Raw genomic sequence first — 19,017 nt, forward strand, 5'->3', positions numbered from 1 at the left:
AATGTAGCACACAAGACAATATTCATATTTCTATGCTCCTATGACCTTTACTGCATTTTAATGCACCAGTGGCATTAAAAGAATTTTGCACATAAAGCAAAGTCTGACTGGGACCATGTAGCTGGGTGCCAGTGACCAGATTTGCCCACTGACCCTCTAATAACTTGTCTTACAGAGCTGACTCTCATCTCGAATGCTTGATCATGTGGTAGACTGACCTCCCTCCTCTGAATTCTGAGTACTGCATGCCCCAGCCTCATCAGGAAGCCTGTTCTGAGACCAGATTCCTCTAAATGGGCCTGCCCACATGCTCTTCATGGACCCAGCCCAGCAATTCAGGGCTCTCCCCACCTTAGGGTGCTGGCTGGACACCCCTGCCCTGGGCTCTGCTCACCTCCCTCACTCCTCCCTCCACCAGCAATCCTCCTCTTTCACACACAGAGAGGTCCCTACATTTGTTCTTCAGGCCTGGAGACAAGTGGCCGGGCTGTGGGAGGTTCTGTTCCTGCTCTGCTTATGACTGTAAGTTTTGCCTAAGTCACTGTTACCAAGAGGCTGACAGGTTCCTTCTGCCAGTTAGCTGGTTAGCTCTGCCAGTTTAAAGATTGAATATATGCAAGAACTTTATTGAGGCTGTGAGTCCAGTGTGTAACCCTTACACTGGGATGAGGATGCATTCTCCCAAGAAGGGGTCTTCAGGGAAGTGCATGCCTCCCGGTAACCCCTTCCTGACTGAACCCCAGAACCCCTGCAGCCACGCTCTAGGCCAGGGGTTCTCAGCAGGAAGGGTGTCCAGACTGTCTCCAACTCCTGCTCTTCTGAAGTGTCACCCTGCCTCTCCTCCATCAGGAACAGGGTTGTGGCACTCTGGCCTTGAATTCAGGTGAGCCCTGTTGCTGCCCTGACAGACACAATGTAGCAGAAATGACACTGCCAACTCAAGGGAGATACCTTAAATGACAGACACATCCCCTTCTTGTTGGTGTGGCTCTGCAAACCCTCAAAGCAGCACAGGCTCATCTGCTGGACAGAGAGGCCACTCAAGAGAAGCCACACTGAGGCCTCATCTTGGGGGTGCAGCTAGGCAGGCTCTCAGCGACTCCAGTCCCTTCACCACCAAACTGCAGTTATGCAAGGAACGCAACCGGGACCCACCCTGCTGAGCCCAGTTTATCCACAGGATCAGGAAAGAACACTCATGGTCTAAAGCCTCTGCAGCAGAGTGGCAAGGCTATGGCACACATGTGGCAGCAGGCTGTCTGTATCCTTGACTCTAAAAGGTTCACCATCACTGCTCTGCATGGTGTGTGCATGTGTGTGTGTGTGTGTGAGTGTGTGTATTTCAACTGTATTAAGAACATTCACATTTTTGTGTTAGCATCACCACGTCCACCACTGTCTTCCTACAGTGATTCTCAGTATCCATAAAACAGTAACTCCCCATCCCACTCTCCAGCCCCTACCACGACCAGTCTATTTTCTGACTCTGTGAATCTCAGTGTTCTAAGTACATTATGCAAGCACAGTCCTACCGTATTTGTCCTTTCATGTCTGGCTTATTTTATGCAGTATTAGGTCTTCCAGTTCATCCATGTTTCTGAAACTTGTGTAAGAATTTCAGCTCTTTTAAAGACTGCATAATGTCCCACTGTATGGTTATACTACATATTTTGCTCATCCACCCCCACGCACCAAGGAGAACCTCAGGGTAGATATAGTGAGTGACTTCGGGGAATCCAGGCCGGAGCTCCCGACAGTCCCTGTCACAGTAGGCCGGGCACCTCTCTGGGGCTTCACCCAGGACAGAGACTGACGGGGTCTACCAGGGAGCAGAGCAGAGACACCACCATCTGGAGGGGTGGAGGCCTGGTGAGGAGGAAGGGAGGGCACCAGGCCGAGCCGACAGGACCCTCAGGATCATCTCTGCTCAGCTCGCTGGGCCCCATTTGTAGGGTCCACGGGCAATCGAGCCTCATATGCCCACCAGAAGGGCAGGGGCAAGGCTTGGAAAGGTGTGGTGGTTGGCCTGAGAACAGGCCGTGGAAGGTACAGGAGACCTAAATAAACTGAATTACACACCTGAATTACACGGGCAGCTTAGGACGGCAGGCTTCTTTACTGCACAGACCCCAAAGTGGCCACACTATGCCCCCAGCCCTCCTGCCCACAATCACTTTACTCAGAAAACCCCTGTGTATGGCCCTTCCTGCCCTCTGGGCTGCATGGTCCCACTCGCCCCATCCCTAAAGGTCCCAGCACAGCTAAGGACACATACTCAAGGGGGTCAGTTCCAACCTAGAAGACAACTTCTCCCTGACTTGGCAAACACTGGCCATAGACATCTTCACATGGAGGATTAACAAGAAGGACTGAAGCCGAATTTCAACTTGCATTTAGGTTGTCCAGCTTTGAAAGATACAGTGAGAGCCTGAGCGCCCACTCTGATGCAACTGCTATTTTGAGGTCTGCAGTAGGTTCCCAAGAAGAAGCAGCCGTCAGCACCAGAGCAGGCACCCAGGACACACAGCTCAGTTTCCAACTGGCTGCAGGGCTTTGAGCAAACAGATTAGACTCTCTGAGCTCCAGTTTCTTAAGCCACAAACCAGAGAATAACAGTATGTATCCCCATAACCTGGACATATCTCCCTGTATCCTTTAAATCATCACTAGGCTATTTAAAATATCTAACATAAATGTTGTGTAAACAGCTGTTACACTTTATTGTTCAATGAATAATGATGGAAAAAAGGTCTATACATGTTTAATACAGATGCAATTTTCCAATAAAATATTTTCAATTCATGGCCATTTAAATTCTTCTATGTAGAAGCCAATCAACATAGAGGGCCAACCATGTATTTTCCTCATAAGAAAAAATTAAGTATGCTAGAGATTATGTCCAATAGACATTTGTTGTTACCTGCTCAGTAAATGGCTAAATAACCTTAGATATCAGTTAGCCTCCTGCTGGGGCGAGCAGGTTACTCTCCTCACTTCAGAAGCCCAATGAAAGCCTCTACCCGCTCCTCGGTCTCTTTATTCCCCAGGAAGTCAGTCCTGTCTTCACAGGAACTTCCCCACCCCACACTGTTCCTGCTCTCCAGACTTCTGTTCTCCCAACCTCGGCTGGAGCTGGCCTGACTTCAAGGATCAGAGCTGCCCCACCGCCCCTGGCCAAGATCCAACCTCTAAACACAGCTGGGCTGCCCTCTACCAACCCCAGAACCCTGGGGTGACACAGAGCCCTCACCGCCTTTGACACAAGATGGAAACGGCTCATTCTGTCTTCCTTGTCTCCGTGAATCGTGACTACTGGGAAGGCTTGAAAATCAAGAGCTTCCCCTGCCCACTTCTGTCCAGGACTCACCTGTACCCGGTGCAAAATGAGGCCTCTGTGGGCTCTTCCACCTCAAGGGACTCTGGGGAGCATCATCTGATGTAACAGACTTGAAAAGATTATTTAAAATTTATGAGGCACTTGGTACCGAAGACTGCAGTGTGGTAGGTCTCAGACGCTGAGTCTCTAGAGGCCTGGATGTTTCCCAAGCAAATCATTTTGGTACAGTGACCACACACAGAAAGGCTTGATGGTCTTTGTGACTCTATTGCCATTAGCAAATGCAGTGTGATCTCCAGGATGGGAGGGAGGATGGGAGGGAAAGACTGAAAACTTAGATCCACCACGACAGTCTGCCAATAATTCAGCATCACTTGGCCACTCTGAGCCCTTTTCCTTGTGTACATGATAAGCTTACAAGCCACCCACATTCTCAGCCAGAGGGATACCAGGAGGGAAGAGTCGGGAAATCAAAACACTGCACAAGTGAAATGTAGCAGTATTCAGTGAGGATAAAGAATTGAGATGAGGGAAAAACAAGGAAACATGGAAGGGGAAAAGCATGAAATAGAAAAAAAAAAACCAGACATTTGGGGTGAAGCATGAGGCTCCTGAGAAAGCCAGGGTGAGACGCTAGAGAAACTTACCTGGAGGACGGGCTCTCACCAGCCTGAGGCAGGATCCAGGTTACATTTGCCCCAAAAAGAGAAGAGTAGAAGGAAACGCAGTTTTTATCATCTGCAGTTCCAGGAGCATAGACCCACCAGGCTCATTCCTGTTGGTTTTTACAGCTCAGTCCAGAGCGGAAAAACAAGGAATAAGCCCGCTTGTACAAACCGTGCAGTGTCCTAGAGAGGCCCTGGCCAGGCCATATCCAGACACTCAGAGCCAGTTCAGGCAGCGGGACACCCAAAGGCTAAGAGTTCCCCCAGGCCAGCACTAGGTTGGCACTGTGTGCTGAGATCACAGCCCCAAAACAAAGGCCACAGGACCTCAGAGTGTTCACCTAGAGCAGATTTGGAGAGTCCATGAGGGGCAAAAGCTGTCTTTGCAACATCTGATCCAGGTTTCAGAATTCTGGAATTCATACGACATCCTTGCTAAAGACTTAGCCAGCAATGCATGCACTTTCCCAGTGATGAAGGCTTCATTGTTATAAAAATGAATTTGTCTCATTCTCACTTAGAAGAATTAAATTCTTCTCCCTTCTATTAACCCCAAACAAACCTCCTCGAGGTACCTGTCTGCGCTCTGGAGACTTAATCTAAACTTTTTTCCCTTACCTGTCGTTCAGATAACCTAAATTAGTGGGTGCTGAGAGCAAGACACAGATCACAGACCCCTGTAAATCACAGCCCATTCCCTCTCCAAACTGTCTCCCTGCAACCCCGGGCTGTCCTGACACACTGACAGCTGCCCTCTCCTCTGCTTTGGGTTTGCTCTGCAACTTGACCTGGGCCTCCCGCTCCCACTGAGGGGAACTCTGGTCTACCTCTCCATCCTGGCTTTGCTTCTCTGTTGGGTGCCAAGAGTATGTCAGGAACATACTCCACGATAAGGCCAAAGTGAAAGTCCCAAATTCATCCCACTCAAGACAGGCAGCTGTCATCTGTCATTAGGCCTAATAACGAATGACTAGAATGTTCGACAGGTATTAAATTAGGTAGCATTTCATTTGACAGAGGAGGAAACAGAAGCCCAGACAGGTATAATGATTCACTCACCATAACACAGTTGAGAATATAAATATAAACATAATCTTATTTCCCAGCCTCATATTTTTTCTAGAGCCGTTACAACAAAGCACATTATGCCTTTCTTCTGAATATATTTTGAGATTCATTTTCCATAGTTTATGTTTATGTGCGTTCTTTACTTGACAGAAATTCACTATTACCTATTATAATTAGTAAATATTTTCAGTAAAATTTGAAGTCTCCCATAGAGATCTGTGTCTTGGTTTTCATAATCACACACTGTGTGTGTGTGTGCACGCACATTCACACATGTGCTAATTCTTTCATGCATGCCACACAACTCAACAATGATAACTGAGCATTCCTAAAACTACACACTGCTACAAGTAAAAAAAGTCACATCCCAAAATCAGGGCCTTCTGTCCAGCAGGGGTGATTCACAAAGCTGGTCAACTGCAGGGCTCTGTGCTGCCTCATTCCAGGACTGATCAAGGTGGATGCTGTGACTTTACTGTTCACAACTGTGGCGGGGGATTGAGCTGCTGGCCCCAGGGGAAGAGCAAGCTGCTAAGCTGCATCTTGACAACTGATAAGAATGACCAGGCAGGAGAGTGTGTGCAGAGGCAGGTAGACGTTCACAGTTGGGCCAGACTGAACACAGTACACGGGGAGTGACACATGAGTTAATGAGTCTGATTTTACTCTAAATGCAATGGGGATTCAGGAAGAAAATCAAAAGGGAGACTAAACACAGTGATAACAATTGTGAGATATAGGAACTCCAACAGAGCAGCTGCTCAGTTGGTAATGGCTGAACACATGAGCCACACAGATCAAAAGGTGGGAGAGGTGGAAAAGTACGAAAGAAAGTAAGGAGTTGGCCGTGGTGGGCATGCCTGTAATCCCAGCACTTGGGAAACTGAGGCAGGAGGACTGTCATTAGTTTGAGGCCAGCCTGGACTACATAGCAAGACCCTGACTTGGGGAGCGAAACAAAGAGAGAGGGAGAGAAAGGACAGAGAGAGAGGGAAGAGAGAGAGAGAGAGGTCAAGTCCAAGCAAGGCAATATCAGAAACAAGAAAACCAGAACGACATGGGAAGGAAGGGGTTAAGAGAACCAGGCAAGCCATCAGAATGAGAGTCAAGAGCACACGCAGGCCTGCAAACCGATAAAGGAGCCCGCACCTGTCTCAGCTGGGCAAATCTGCCGTAGCTTTAAGCAGAGTGCACTGCATGTGACCTCAACACTGTACGGCCCTTCTGAAAGCCTGGAAAGGCACCCGCTCTGATCAGATGGACAGTAAGCGGGCCACAGTGGAGCACAGCCAGGGGCGCACGTGGACCCACGTGGACGGGCACCTGTGGGCAGTGAAGTAGGAACAGATGCGGGAGTGGGGCCCGTGTAGGGTGGAAGAGGCAGATCCTGCCAAGCAGAGGCTGTTTAGAGTTGGCTGAGCCCCATTTCATGAGGAATACAGCTGTTCGCTCTTGGAGCCTACAGTCAAAGATGACTGATAAGGGGGATGACATCAGAAGCCCAAAATAGTTTATTTTCTGGTTGAATGAAAATGCTGACCTAGGGAAGTCTGAGCCTTCTTGGAACTGGAGGCTCCTGACATTATCACCCGAATCTCAGGAAACCCTGATCACTTTTTTTACAAGATTGTTTTCTTAAAATCAGGAGCTCCTGACCACCTGTGTGATACTTAAGAATAAACCCAGTAAACCCACAAGACCGTGACCAGTAGAGGCAGTGGGATTCCTGCAAAATTTATGAGTTTCTGCTTCAAGCCACAAACAGCGACGGGCCTGGAGCTGCACTAAGGGAGGAGGTTCTCAGTGTAAAGATCTGAAATTAAAACACTGCTCTATGTTTGTGTTAACGCTAAACCGAGGCCAACAAAAACATCAATTACCATCTCCCAGATCCTCTAATTTGGCCCTGAATATGCGTTTCTGTGAGCGGGGGAAAATGTTCAAAGTGATGAACAGAGGCCAGTCTGTTAGGCCTGTTGCTGAATTTCTGGGTCATGGCTGTTTTAAATTAGATTCTCAATGCTATTTCTATGAAACTACTGGCTTAGCCCTGCACTGGAAAAGCTATTTTCGTGCTCTGAGCCACAGATACTTATACGGAGGCATATCCAAAATTCCAATTACATTTTGTTTTCATAATGCTCTTTTCCTCTACTAAAGAGCAATCTACGCTATCATCATTGTCATTTTGGGTAAGACTTTCACAAAACCCAACATGTTCTGAGATAAATTCAGGCACCCCAGGACCCAGACAAACCACCTGTAAAACGGGGTAACACACATCCCAGGAGTTGCAGACTTTTCAAGGAATGCAGTCAGCCCTTCCTTCGATGGCAACAGGTTTTCTTCCCCGCCCCCCCAATTCCATACCCCTAATACTTTGGGTCTTGATTTACCCCTCCCAGAAAAACTTAGTCCTAGAAGCGGCTCTACCTGATATTTATACCTTACCTACTCCCTATTCCCTGGGGTCTCTGCTTTAAATGTTATCTTTAATAATGAAATGCAGGGTTGTATCTCCTTAAAGGGCAGAAGTACCAACAAATGAAGCAAAGAGATGTTTCTGGCCAAAAGGAGCATGGTTCGTAAGTAACAATACAGTTATTCTACAGGAAAATCATGCAACAGGATGTGAGGGCTACGGCGTGGCAGCACAATAGCCTTAGGGAGATGCACCGAACAGAAATCTAAAGTGATGAACAAGAACAGGAACATATTAAGAGATATAATGCTACGGTTTTTCCTAGATCTCCCCCCAAATCCTCATGTGCTCATAGGAGGGACTTCTGGGAGGTGCCTGGATTATGGGCGTGTAAGGCTTATCAGTGGGTTAGGCGATTGATGAATTAATATTTGAAAGAGATGTTGGGGGGTGAAGCCTGGCCAGAGGATGTGGGTTGCTGGGAGCTTGGCCTGGAAAGTTCTCTCTCCTCCAAACTCATTTACTCTCTCTCTCTCTCTGCTGTGTGTCCACCATGCCCTAAGCAACCCTGCTCTGCCATGCTGCCCTGCCCTGGAGACAGCTGATAAAGGACTGAGACATCACCAAGATGTCAGCAAAACAAACCTTTCTTCCACATAGTTGTGAGTGTCTGGTATTGCATCCCAGTGATGAATAACTAAAACCTATGACCATGGCCGCTCTCCTAAAGCCTCTCAGATGAGACTGATGGGGAGAGGGTAGACAATGGGGGAAGGGGAACTCATGCACACTAATTTATGCCAAGCAATTGGCCTGCTGTTTCCTTTTATCTCAGTTTCAAATCGAGCTTCAGAAGCAGACTGTTTCATTACTGTTTCATAGAGAAGGACCTGAGCCTCAGAGGTCTTAAATCACTTGCCCAAAGCCACACATCTAATTAGTGGCAAGGCTTGCACTCAACCCAGGTCTGCTTGGCTCCAAGGTCCACTTGTTTTCCATGATCACTCTGAGCTGAGCACAGGGTCACAGGAGAAGGCCAAGGACTATGGCTGGTTTGGTGTGCAGCAAACAGGTTTGGTGAGAGAACACAGGGAAAATGTCTTTGCATAAACTGCTTTAAATATTACAAACAAGCTCTGCTGACACTGATCAACATTCCCAGAGATGGCACCAGCCACAAGGAAAGAATGAATAGCTCAGCGTGAAGCCTTCTGCGCTGTGAAAGACATGGCCAACAGACAGAGCCCATCATCTCCTCACCCCAGGAAAAACCACCACAAGCACTTTCTCCTGTCAACACAGACGGTGGGACATGCACAGGCGTGATGTGAGATTGCCCTTTGCAACCTGCCCGTGAAGATGTGAACCTTTTAATCTAAAAGATAAAATTTAGAGAGCAGTAAATTTGCAAAACTCAGGTCACTTGCAGTCTGGGTACACGAGGACAGATGGACAGCAAGACGCCGCACAGGGCTTCGAGACGCTAATGTTGACATGTGGTGTGCTCAGGCATCTTCTGTGATGTTTACACTCGGAACTGGCTCAGGAGGAGCGGGTTTCACACCCACAAACTAACACATATGATTGATGTACTTAGATTCTACTTTACATGCAAGAAAACAGTCCTTGAGTAGTTTTTAACTTAGTCAATATGATGGGTGGTCTTGACACAAGAATTACTCCTACTAATTAACTCAAATGCTCCAAAACACTAAACAAAACTAAAACAGCAACATGATCTAAAACCTGGAAACCTCCGTGCGCCCACACAGAGAAGAAAGTGGAGCCAAGGGGCTCATGGAGAAATCAGAGCAGGGGGAGCCTGAATGGCCAGGGGCGGGACGGTAACAGCAGAGCCCGCAGTGAGGGGACTCTGGGTGACCAGCACATGGAGGAGCTGTCAGTGAGGCACCCGTACAAAGCTAGAGGTGATTAAGGTCCTAGCCAGAGTGAAATCGGCTTAGAGGGACATCATTTACAAGCAAAAGAGCTTACAGTTTGCTGGGGCAGCCCGGTAGACAATGAGACCTATAAAGAATATGAAACCTGGTTTTGCTTCACAGGCAAGAAATGCACATTTCCAGGTCATACTGGGACTACAGGGCCAGGAAATTAACAAAAGGCTTGTACAAGAGGAGGAAAACTTTGAGGGTACTGGCTGAAGTAAATGTGCACTGACTTCATAAGGATGTGCTAAAAATCTGAAGTGCTTAGAATTTGGGGGGTTTGTTTTTGTTTTTTTAGACAGAGTCTCACAATGTGGTCCAGCCTGACCTTAAAGTCACTATGTAGCCCAAGGTACCCTCAAACTTACAGCAATCCTCCTGCCTCAGCTTCCCGAGTGCTAGGATTACAGGAAAGCACCAACATACTTAGGATTTCAAAAGAAAACTGATGAATATATAGAACATAACAGGAAATAAATCATCATTCAAAAAGTCAAAAAGGGGTAATAAATAATTTAAAAGTGAAATTATCTCTGCAGGGTGACATGAAATAAAGACATTTAGATATTGAAAGAAATATGAAAGCTTAGAAATAATAACGTAAAAGATAATATTAAGGGGGCTGGGGATTTAGCTCAGCGGCATAAAGCGCCTGCCTTGCAAGCAGGCAGTCGTGAGTTCGATCCCTGCTACCGATAAAAACGAAAAAGAAAAAAAAAAAAAAAAAAAAAAAAGATAATATTAAACAAATACATAGACATGAAGTTCCAAATAGAAATTCTAAAAATAAAAAGCAAACTTCAATAGTTCGTCATCTATATATGGTTAACTGTTCAGTTCATTCATTGTATTTTTTATATTTAATGGATTGGGGTTTGTTTGTTTGTTTTTTGATACCAGGGATCAAACTCTCAACCTAGCACTTGCCAGGCAGCCACTTATGCCATTGAGCTAAATCCCCAGCCCCTAAGGTTTACCTTTTATTTTTAGAGATGTACAATGTGAAAGAGAACTCTTTTGAGACAGATGATAAATTGAGAAGGTCCCACGTGTGCCTAATAAAGGATACTGCACCAGGGAAGTTCAAGAGTGTGAAAGACTCAGTACAAAGATGGGGCTTTGCTTCTTATGTTTATTCCTGTTTCTCTGTGCCCTGGAAGCATTCCTGATACATACGCAGCACTCGACAGTCATTTTAAAATATTTATTCTAAAATAAACTGGTAAAGAAAACCACTGAAAAGGCTTTAGATATGAACAGAGACATGGTTCTTCAGGTTCAAGAAGGATGCTGAGTTCTGGGGAGGACACAGAAAAACACTATTCTTGGACACATGAGACAGAAAGGCGAAACACACAAGACTAAATAAATTTCAAAAGTGTCCAAGAGAGAAGAATATGGATTTCCTAAAACAAAAATGACAAACTAGAAGGATCTCTAATAAAGAACAGGTGAGAACAGAACATAGTGTAATATCTTACCAGATGCTCAGAAAAAATATCTATTTAGAATTCTGTATCTTGTGAATTACCTTGTGAAATAAAGACATTTTAAAACATGACGAAAAAAAAAGACCCAGAATCATGAAAATATTATAGGAACAGACTTCTGCTGAAAAAAATTAGCATTATAAAGAAGAGGTAAAAAGCAATTTAAAGATAGGAAATCACTACAGTTAAGTAAATTTTAACAATAGTAAGGAAGAAAATCATGACTAATTAGGGGAGATGGAAGACTACATGCAAAGTATACACTAAACTATACAGGAACCCACCAGACCACAGTCAAAAAAGGAGCATATCAAATTCAAAGGGATCTAGAACCACTGAATTGATTAAGAGAAAACAAGGAAATTGATTGTACTTTGTTAAATAGACACATTAAAAATGTGAATATGGTGAAATTATTAATATAAATAGAATTTATGCCATTCAAAACAGGTAACAAAAAGATAGGAATACAAAAACTCGATCTATAAAAACAATAAGAAAAGAGAAAAGCAACAAAAATGATAATAAAAATAAACATGGCAAAAATCAGGTCAAATGTGTGTGTGTGTGTATGACTGTAAAAGTTTAAATTCTATTATTAAAAGGTAGACTTTCAGGTTAAAACTTAAAAATCAAGCTATACATAAGTTCTATTTCTAATTTACACAAAGTGAAATCATCCAGAAACATTAATATAAAAAGACATACAAGGAAAATATTAACCAAGAGGAAGCAGGAATAGCACGGTTAATATTAAGCAAAACAGAAATTAGGTAAAACCACTTAGAGAACTAACAAACGATAGCATATAACACCATAAAGACAGTTCACCAGAAAGCAATCATGAATTTGCATCTGGCCTCACATTAAATAAAGCTTTATTGGGACACAGCCTTGCCCATTGGCTATGGCTGCTGTCAAGCTGAGTCATTATGGCAGAGCCGGTTCGGTCTACAAAGCCTAAGACATCTCTTTGTCGCTTTAAAGGAGGTGTGCTTGTTCCTGCATGGAACTTTCCCGTGATTTATAATCTGAGCTGCTAGAAGTAATGTCACTTGGACAATCTTCGTGCACGTAATTTTTTTGTAATTTGGACAACTTCATAAAAGCAGAATAACTGCATATAACTCCATAAAGACATTTCAGGAATGATACTGTTCCCCACTTTTTCAGAATATTCTAGCTATAATAAGGATGGTGGCCATAAGAATAGAAAGGAAGACCCAGTGTCTAGGCAGCATATCTCTGGTCCCTATCTGTGCAGATTTGTAAATTTACACTCTTGATGGGCATATTTTCAGTTACTCAAAAGGTACTGGGAAGAGGGAAAGACGTGGTAGCATCCACAAAGAGCTACGGTTGCAGCTTTGAGTATGAGATGCAGAGGAACAGGGCTTCTACCACTCTGAACACAGCCTAAATCTGTATACGACCGTACCTAAACTGTCTCTAGTAGTTGTTAAAGTTCTTTTAACAACCACTCTATATTTTTGAGTAATACAAATTCTTCTATCTGGGAAAGTTTTATTCTTCAGAAAGAAAAACTATGAAATAGAAAAGCTAAATCAACCCCATCTCTGAGATAGAAGGTGAAGCAGGCAGAGGGGACTCAAATCCAATATTTTGTGAACAAAGCGTCAAGAAGTACAGGTGTCATAAGGGAAATACTCTGAGGGTCTGGCAACATAATCTATCAGTAAGTTTATAATAAATTACTGCAGAATCGTGCTCCTCTCTGGCCAAAGTAAAAGACGTTGGCAAATCTGGATCATCTGGCAGCTTTGCAGATGCCTTCAAGATCTCGCTTATCCTGTTGTGGCTGAGGGAGGGATAGCACCCCATAGAGGTAAGCACCCCGATCTGTAACCCTACACCTTCTGTCTCAGCACTGCCTAGACTAGGAGCCTAGACTACAGCTACCTTTCACTCTCCATGAGGAGCCCCAGGTAAACAAAGATCCTTATGTATAAACTCGGGTGGCCCCGCATATCTAATTCCATCATTCTGTACACATTCCAGCCCATGGTTGGCAGGCTCTCAGTAACAGCACCCAGAAGAATGCTGTTTACATCATGGCAGCCAGAAAGTAGAGTGCCAAGAAATTCCTCAAAATTATAAAAGTAATCACAATAGCTAGCAGGGTTTTTTGTTTTCTTTTGTGGCAAGGAATTTCCTAACATATTTGATGCATCACTGCGTCCCAGTTATCTTTGAAGCAGGTATTATTATTTCTATTTTATTAATGAGGAGACAGAGAATTTACATAACTTGTCTGAGGTTATTTAGCTAGGAACTCATGAAAATTCACTTTCTACTGAGTAGGATATTTTTTTCCAAATGCACACTTAGACATACCTATAGGCTATTTTAGGAAAAATCCTAAACACTAACAAGGAAGAGACATATTATAGTAAGAGAGCAATCATTTGTTATAGGATTTTTAAGACGTAGTTGAACAGATGCAGGAAGATAATGGTACCAACATCTTCCAAATACTGAGGGAAAGTAATTTTGTCTGTAATTCCACATTGAATGTCCAGGAAGATGGCGAGCAGCAGAGAAAAGACTGTTCGAGATTTGGTGTCCAGACACTGGAATATGTAAGGTAAGGAAGAGAAGGAGGAAGAGAGCGGGGTTCATAGACCCAGGAAGGATCTGAAGTGAGAATTGAAGCCCACAGGGACAAAGAGCCTTTAAGGAAGGAGGAGGTGGCGGCGGCTGTCTCCAAGCTTGGACCCACTGCATGGGAGGGGCAGCTGGGAACTGCTGAGGCACAGTGACTACAGGTGGCCCCACAGGCCTCCGTGGAGAAATGCACCACCACAGTGCAGTGCATGCATGAACCGGGGTGACTGGTGAGTTATTCGGATTCAGATGTTCCCCAGGAAAGACCAACTGAGTGGTAGCCATCTTGAGGAAGGGCGAACTCAGAGATGCGCAGCCCAGCTCCATCTAGTGGCTTCATGTGACAGGGCCAGGGAGCAGAGTTCAAGCCAGCAGGAAGCCAAGTTGAAGCTAGAGGAGGTTCACCGGCTGCTGCAGGCTAAGCAAATCTGGCTCCAGGCTCAGAGCCAGTGAAATAAAGGTGCATTATTGGGGATGTAGAGCCAGGGATATTCACTACTCCACCATCCAGACACAGCTGGTTTGCTGGGATTAATCAACTAGATCTGGATTCTGTCTACCCACAGTGTTTATTGACAACAGCAGAGACAACGCCTTGAAGTGGATACTTTTTCATTTTTTGTCTTTTCTTGTTTTTGTTTTGTTTTGTTTTTGTTTTGTTTGTTGGTTCTTGTTTTTATATGAGTGTGAACATGGTTTCTAGTTTGTTGTTGTTATTGTTGTTCTGTTCTGTTCTTGTTTTTATTTCTTCCCTCTCTCTTCCCTCTTGTCTTCTTCAAAGTTTGCATGATCTTCCTTTGTCCTCCAGCTTTGCTTCTAATTGCTTCCTCTTCTATTTCTCTATTTTTCCTCCAACCCCTTTTAAATCACCATACTGAGGGCAAGTCATAAATTCCACAGCCAGTCAAACTCTCACTTGTAAGAGGAATATAAAGTCATTCTTAGGAATGCAAACACTTTCAAATTTACCAAGATCTTTAATAAAAGAACCTCTGAATTTATAGTGAAGAAAAGGAACTCAAGGGAAAGCAGGGGTCAGAAGTAGCTGCCTAAAAAGTGCACTGAATAAAAATGAACATGCAAAAAGAGATTAAATATATTTATACTTGCTGTATTTGTGCATTTATTAGTATATATACATTATCACATACACTTAAACAAATATAATAAGGAGCAGGGATTTAGCTCAGTGATATAAGTGCCTGCCTGGTAAGCATGAGGTCATGAGTTCAATCCCAGGTACCAAAAAAAAAAAAAAAAGTAATAAACAGAAATATATAAGTACACATACATATTTTACCAAGAATGTAAAACAATTTGTGTAGGTGACGAAATCCAGACTGAAGGGAAGGTACAGATGGGAAATAAAAGATTGTGTTATTAGCTCTCAAAAATAAAGGCTAAAAAAATCCTATACACATACTAGAAGTGAGCAAAACAAGAAAGAACCACCAGTTAGCGTGGATTCATAGCATCTGAAAGACAGACAAGTTGCTCACAAAGACTGAGATCAGAAAGAAATTTCTCATAGGATTAAATAAACATAGATCTGGTACACTGCTCTAGTTGTGATAATTTGGAAAGAGACCCTTGACAAAGCTTGTTTTTTGGGGTTTTTTTTCCCCCAACAATGAGGTGATTATCATTCACTTCAACCTTGCAGAAATTTCCTGGAGGAACAGAAGAGATAAGGCCTCATCTTCAGATGTGCTGTTGACAGACCAGATGTCAGAGGAAAGCGTTCTGGACTGTCTGAGTAGATTCCATGAAGAGATGGATACGGCGACCTGCCAGCCTTGCTGCTGTGAGGGCCACGCAGCACAGGATGTGGGCCAGTCTTCCCCCAAATCACCTGCACTGAATACTTCTATCTCCACCAAAGCAGCCAGTCTTTCCAGTGCACACTATGCTCCCAAAACACACTTTATCATTCTGTTTTCCTAGTGAGAAGCATTAGGCTTTTCTTTTTCTTGTCCCATAGTGAATCCCTGACAAAATGGAGCCTGGCGATTACCCGGTCTGTCTAACCATCCCACTTACCTGACACTCAGAACAGTGAAAGCCCACACCGGCACAGCTCTGAAGGCATAATCGTGCCTTGTATTGTGAATGCTCCAGAACTCCATGGGATTCCTGGAATTCCAATGTGACTGGAAACCTCCCAGGAAATTCTGGACACTTCTAGGGTCCAACTGGCCCTGAGGAAAGGCAAGACTAAATCAAGGAATTCTCAGACTTCTAAAGAGAAGTGACAGTGGACATGAGAGAGGTGGGCAGCGGAAACATTTTACAATCAGTCACGATTCCAGCATGAAAAATTTCCATTCCCTTCTCTACTCTGCCCTTATGATTAAAATAATAATAATGAGGAGACAGCTGACAGGAGCAACTGAGATGCAGACTTCTGCCACTGACCCAACTTAAGATTTGATTCCAGTGTTTAGTGACGGTGGCCTGGGGAAAGTACCTCTCTGATCCTAGTTTCTGAATCCCTATAATGAAGATAACAACGGTCCTTACCTCCAAGCATTCTAAATTGAAATACCATACATAAGTGCCTAATAATAAATGCAAGCTCTATTATTATTGTAAAAACTTGATTAAAGAAGAAAGAAAACAAGTTGAGAAATACAGGCAAGTACAAAGAAAATCAAAAGCACTCACACCACCATTCATTTCAATGCATACAACTCCAACATTTATAAGAGTAAAATTTTAGTGCTTTCTAATCTAGAACTTGTCAGTAAACTCACCCCTACCCTAACCCCGTCCTATGTGATGCACTGTTCTTGTACTACGTGGTGTTTAGAGGCCCCATGATATTCCTTTGGGGTTACTTTACTTTTTAATGATCTCTGCCTCCTTCCTCTCAGCAGGTCCCACATTTCCTGTGTCCCCAACACACCTGACCCAGCCCTAAGGGCAGCCTCCGCTCTCTGCTGGTTCTGTGTGGCCTCCACCTCACCGTCCAGACTGCCCATGGCTGAGTCAGAGACCCTGTGTCCTTCACAACGTCCCCGGTGTCCACGGCAGGTGACCCAAGGCACTGAGAAGACCCATGTGACTGGTGGCAGGTCACCCAGCTTCACAGATTCCATGAGGGCTGCAAAAGCAACCCAAGGCAGAAAGGCAGTTTTCCTCCAAACAGTATAAAGCTAACTGCCAGCATATTAAATACACAATTAAATAGTCTCAGGAAGCGGAAGAGACTGAAGATGCTTATCTGAGCACATTGTTTTTCTAAGCAACAAGAACAAACAAGTTCAAAACACAGAGTTTTCTTTTTGAATGGAGGTCACAACACTTCTTTATCAATGATGCTCTGAGATCACAGCAAATCCTACAGATTCCTAACAGGGGATCAATGAAAAGTGAATTATATTCTAAAGTAAGCCCTTTACTTCCAACAAATTCGTTTTTTGAAAATTCTTATTTCCAAACGGTTCCATACTGTGGCCTGTGTTAACAGGTGGTTCAAACCCGGATCTGCTTACTGCATTTGTTACAATCACGTTGCTTACGGTCTGTGTACAGAGAGAAGAGTGCCCTCCTTACAGTAAACGTGCAGCACCCTGTAGTCCTGCTCACACAGCACTCCGGGTCGCAGTACTTCAGCTTATGTGGGGGTAGGCACGCCCGCCTCAGGGGGCTCCCCACCACTGATTCTGAGCTGACAAAAGTTTGCAGTATCAACCGAGATCCTAGATCAATCCCCTCCCCCAGCGCGGCGCGCATACACACACACACACACACACACACACACACACACACACACACACAAGCACGTTCAGATTGCAGACTTGATCTGCCCAGACCCTTGTGAGAACCAGCAAGCTCCCTCCAGGCACCCAGAGAACCAAGCAAGCCTCTCATGGAAACACTGATTCAACCATAAGAACCGACATGCAAGCCACACAAGTGAACTAAACATTTCTTCCACACACTCAGAGTTCAGCTATAGCAACCGCCTCAAGGTTAGGACGTGAGGCTGTTTGTTCTTCGAGGTCCCGTTCCTTTCCGCCTTCTCCACTACCTTGTCTGCACAATTCCCTTTTGTGAGCCAGGAGGAGGTGGAGGGCTGGCCAGGTCAGTACCCTGCAGGAGGCAAATTAAAACCTGGGCCTGCAGGCGGCTGCAACAACCAGTTTGGGTCGTCTGAAGGCAAGTGGCAATCACCTTCTGTCTCCACTCGCACGGGGTGGAGGGGGGAAGTTTTCACCTCCAAAGCCCAGGCCCCACGCAGTATTTTTATGGGACATTTTCTGTCTTTTCTCTTTGCCGCCCCCCTCCCCATCTCCGCTGCTTTCGTACTTAGGCGAAGGACGCGCAGCATCACTGCTACTGAAAACAGTACAGCTGGAAAAGTTGAAGTGGGGGGATCAACCCAACCGGAACCCTGAAATCCTCAGGAATGTGTTTTCAACCCACCCCACTCCGGCACCCTCAAGTTCAAACGCCAAGTCCGGGAATGTCACGCTGCCCAAGCGTTGGCCAAGGGTGCCCGCGGCCTGGCCGCTCGCCCCGGAGACCCGGAGCGGGGTCCGCCACAGGGCGCGCGTCCCGGCGGGGTGCGGGGAGGGAGGTGCGGGCCCCGGGCGCGGGGCGCAGAGCCGACGGGGCGGGGTGGGGGGTGGGATCCGGCTGGAGACCGGGGGGGGGGGGGGGGGAGCGGGTCCACGGATCCAGGTCCTGGCCCGCGCCCGCGGGACCCTGGGCGCTTCTCCCCAGGCGCGCGGGAGTTTTCTCTCCGTGGACCCGGAGCCAGGGGAGGCCCGGGACGCAGCCCAGAGCCCGAGGATGCGAGCCCCGGGTCCGCGCCACCCCCCGCCCGCCGGCTCTCCCGGGGACCCAGGGTGACCCCGGTCTGCACAGGGGCTCCCCGCGCTCCCCATCTTGTCCCCTGGGGCTGGTCACTCACGGGCAGTGCGGATGGAGCTCCGACTGGCGTCCACACCCGGAGAAGGAGGGCACGGGAGGAGGAGGGCAGGGGCGGAGGGGGCAGGGGAGCAGGAGGGGTGGCCAGCGAGCTCCTCTCGCCCCGCCCCGGCCCGGCCCGGCCCCCGCCCTCGCCTCTCCCGCCCGAGTTCCCGAAGTTCTAGTGTCTGACTCCTCTTCGCTGCCTCCTGCGCACCCCTTACCCCCCAATATCCGGTCCCCCAAAAAGAAGAGTGAGCTCTTTCCTGCAAAATCTCCTCTTTTCCCTGTCCGCAGGGTAAGACAAAGGCAACCCAGGACCTCAGTTTCCCCAGGCAAAACCAGTGCATGGGACATTTGAGTGAAGACGGGGTGGAGTTGGTGGCGCAAAAGGTGGATGCTGCTCCCGCCCGCCACTCTGTGCGCCTGGAGTGTGCAGATCACAGGAGTAAGGGGCAGGAAGAGGACACCCCGCTCCTGCGCCCGGGGCTTCAGGCTGACGAACTGGACGGCTGGGAGAGCGAGTGTTTGGATGGGAGAGTGGGGCCGG

The 19,017-nt window shown here is 46.1% G+C and overlaps 1 protein-coding gene across 2 annotated transcripts in view; it reads right to left on the reverse strand.

Moving 5' to 3' along the window:
- The window catches only part of Ston1 (stonin 1), a 48,948-nt gene extending 30,335 nt beyond the window's left edge, over positions 1-18,613 (reverse strand). Inside the window, exons 1-2 of one of the 2 annotated variants that reach the window (XM_013155987.3) lie at positions 18,472-18,547; positions 15,594-15,751 (exon numbers count right to left, since the gene is read on the reverse strand). The gene's annotated coding sequence lies outside the window, so the exon portion shown is untranslated. Of the gene's footprint in view, positions 1-15,593; positions 15,752-18,471 lie in introns of both variants that reach the window. The other variant, XM_003473081.5, reaches the window with a different exon arrangement.
- Positions 18,614-19,017: the final 404 nt, after the last annotated feature.

The sequence above is a fragment of the Cavia porcellus genome, unplaced genomic scaffold (genome assembly GCF_034190915.1).
Source record: "Cavia porcellus strain 051 isolate PalLab524CR breed Dunkin Hartley unplaced genomic scaffold, mCavPor4.1 scaffold_1, whole genome shotgun sequence".
NCBI classification, from domain to species: Eukaryota; Metazoa; Chordata; class Mammalia; order Rodentia; family Caviidae; genus Cavia; species Cavia porcellus.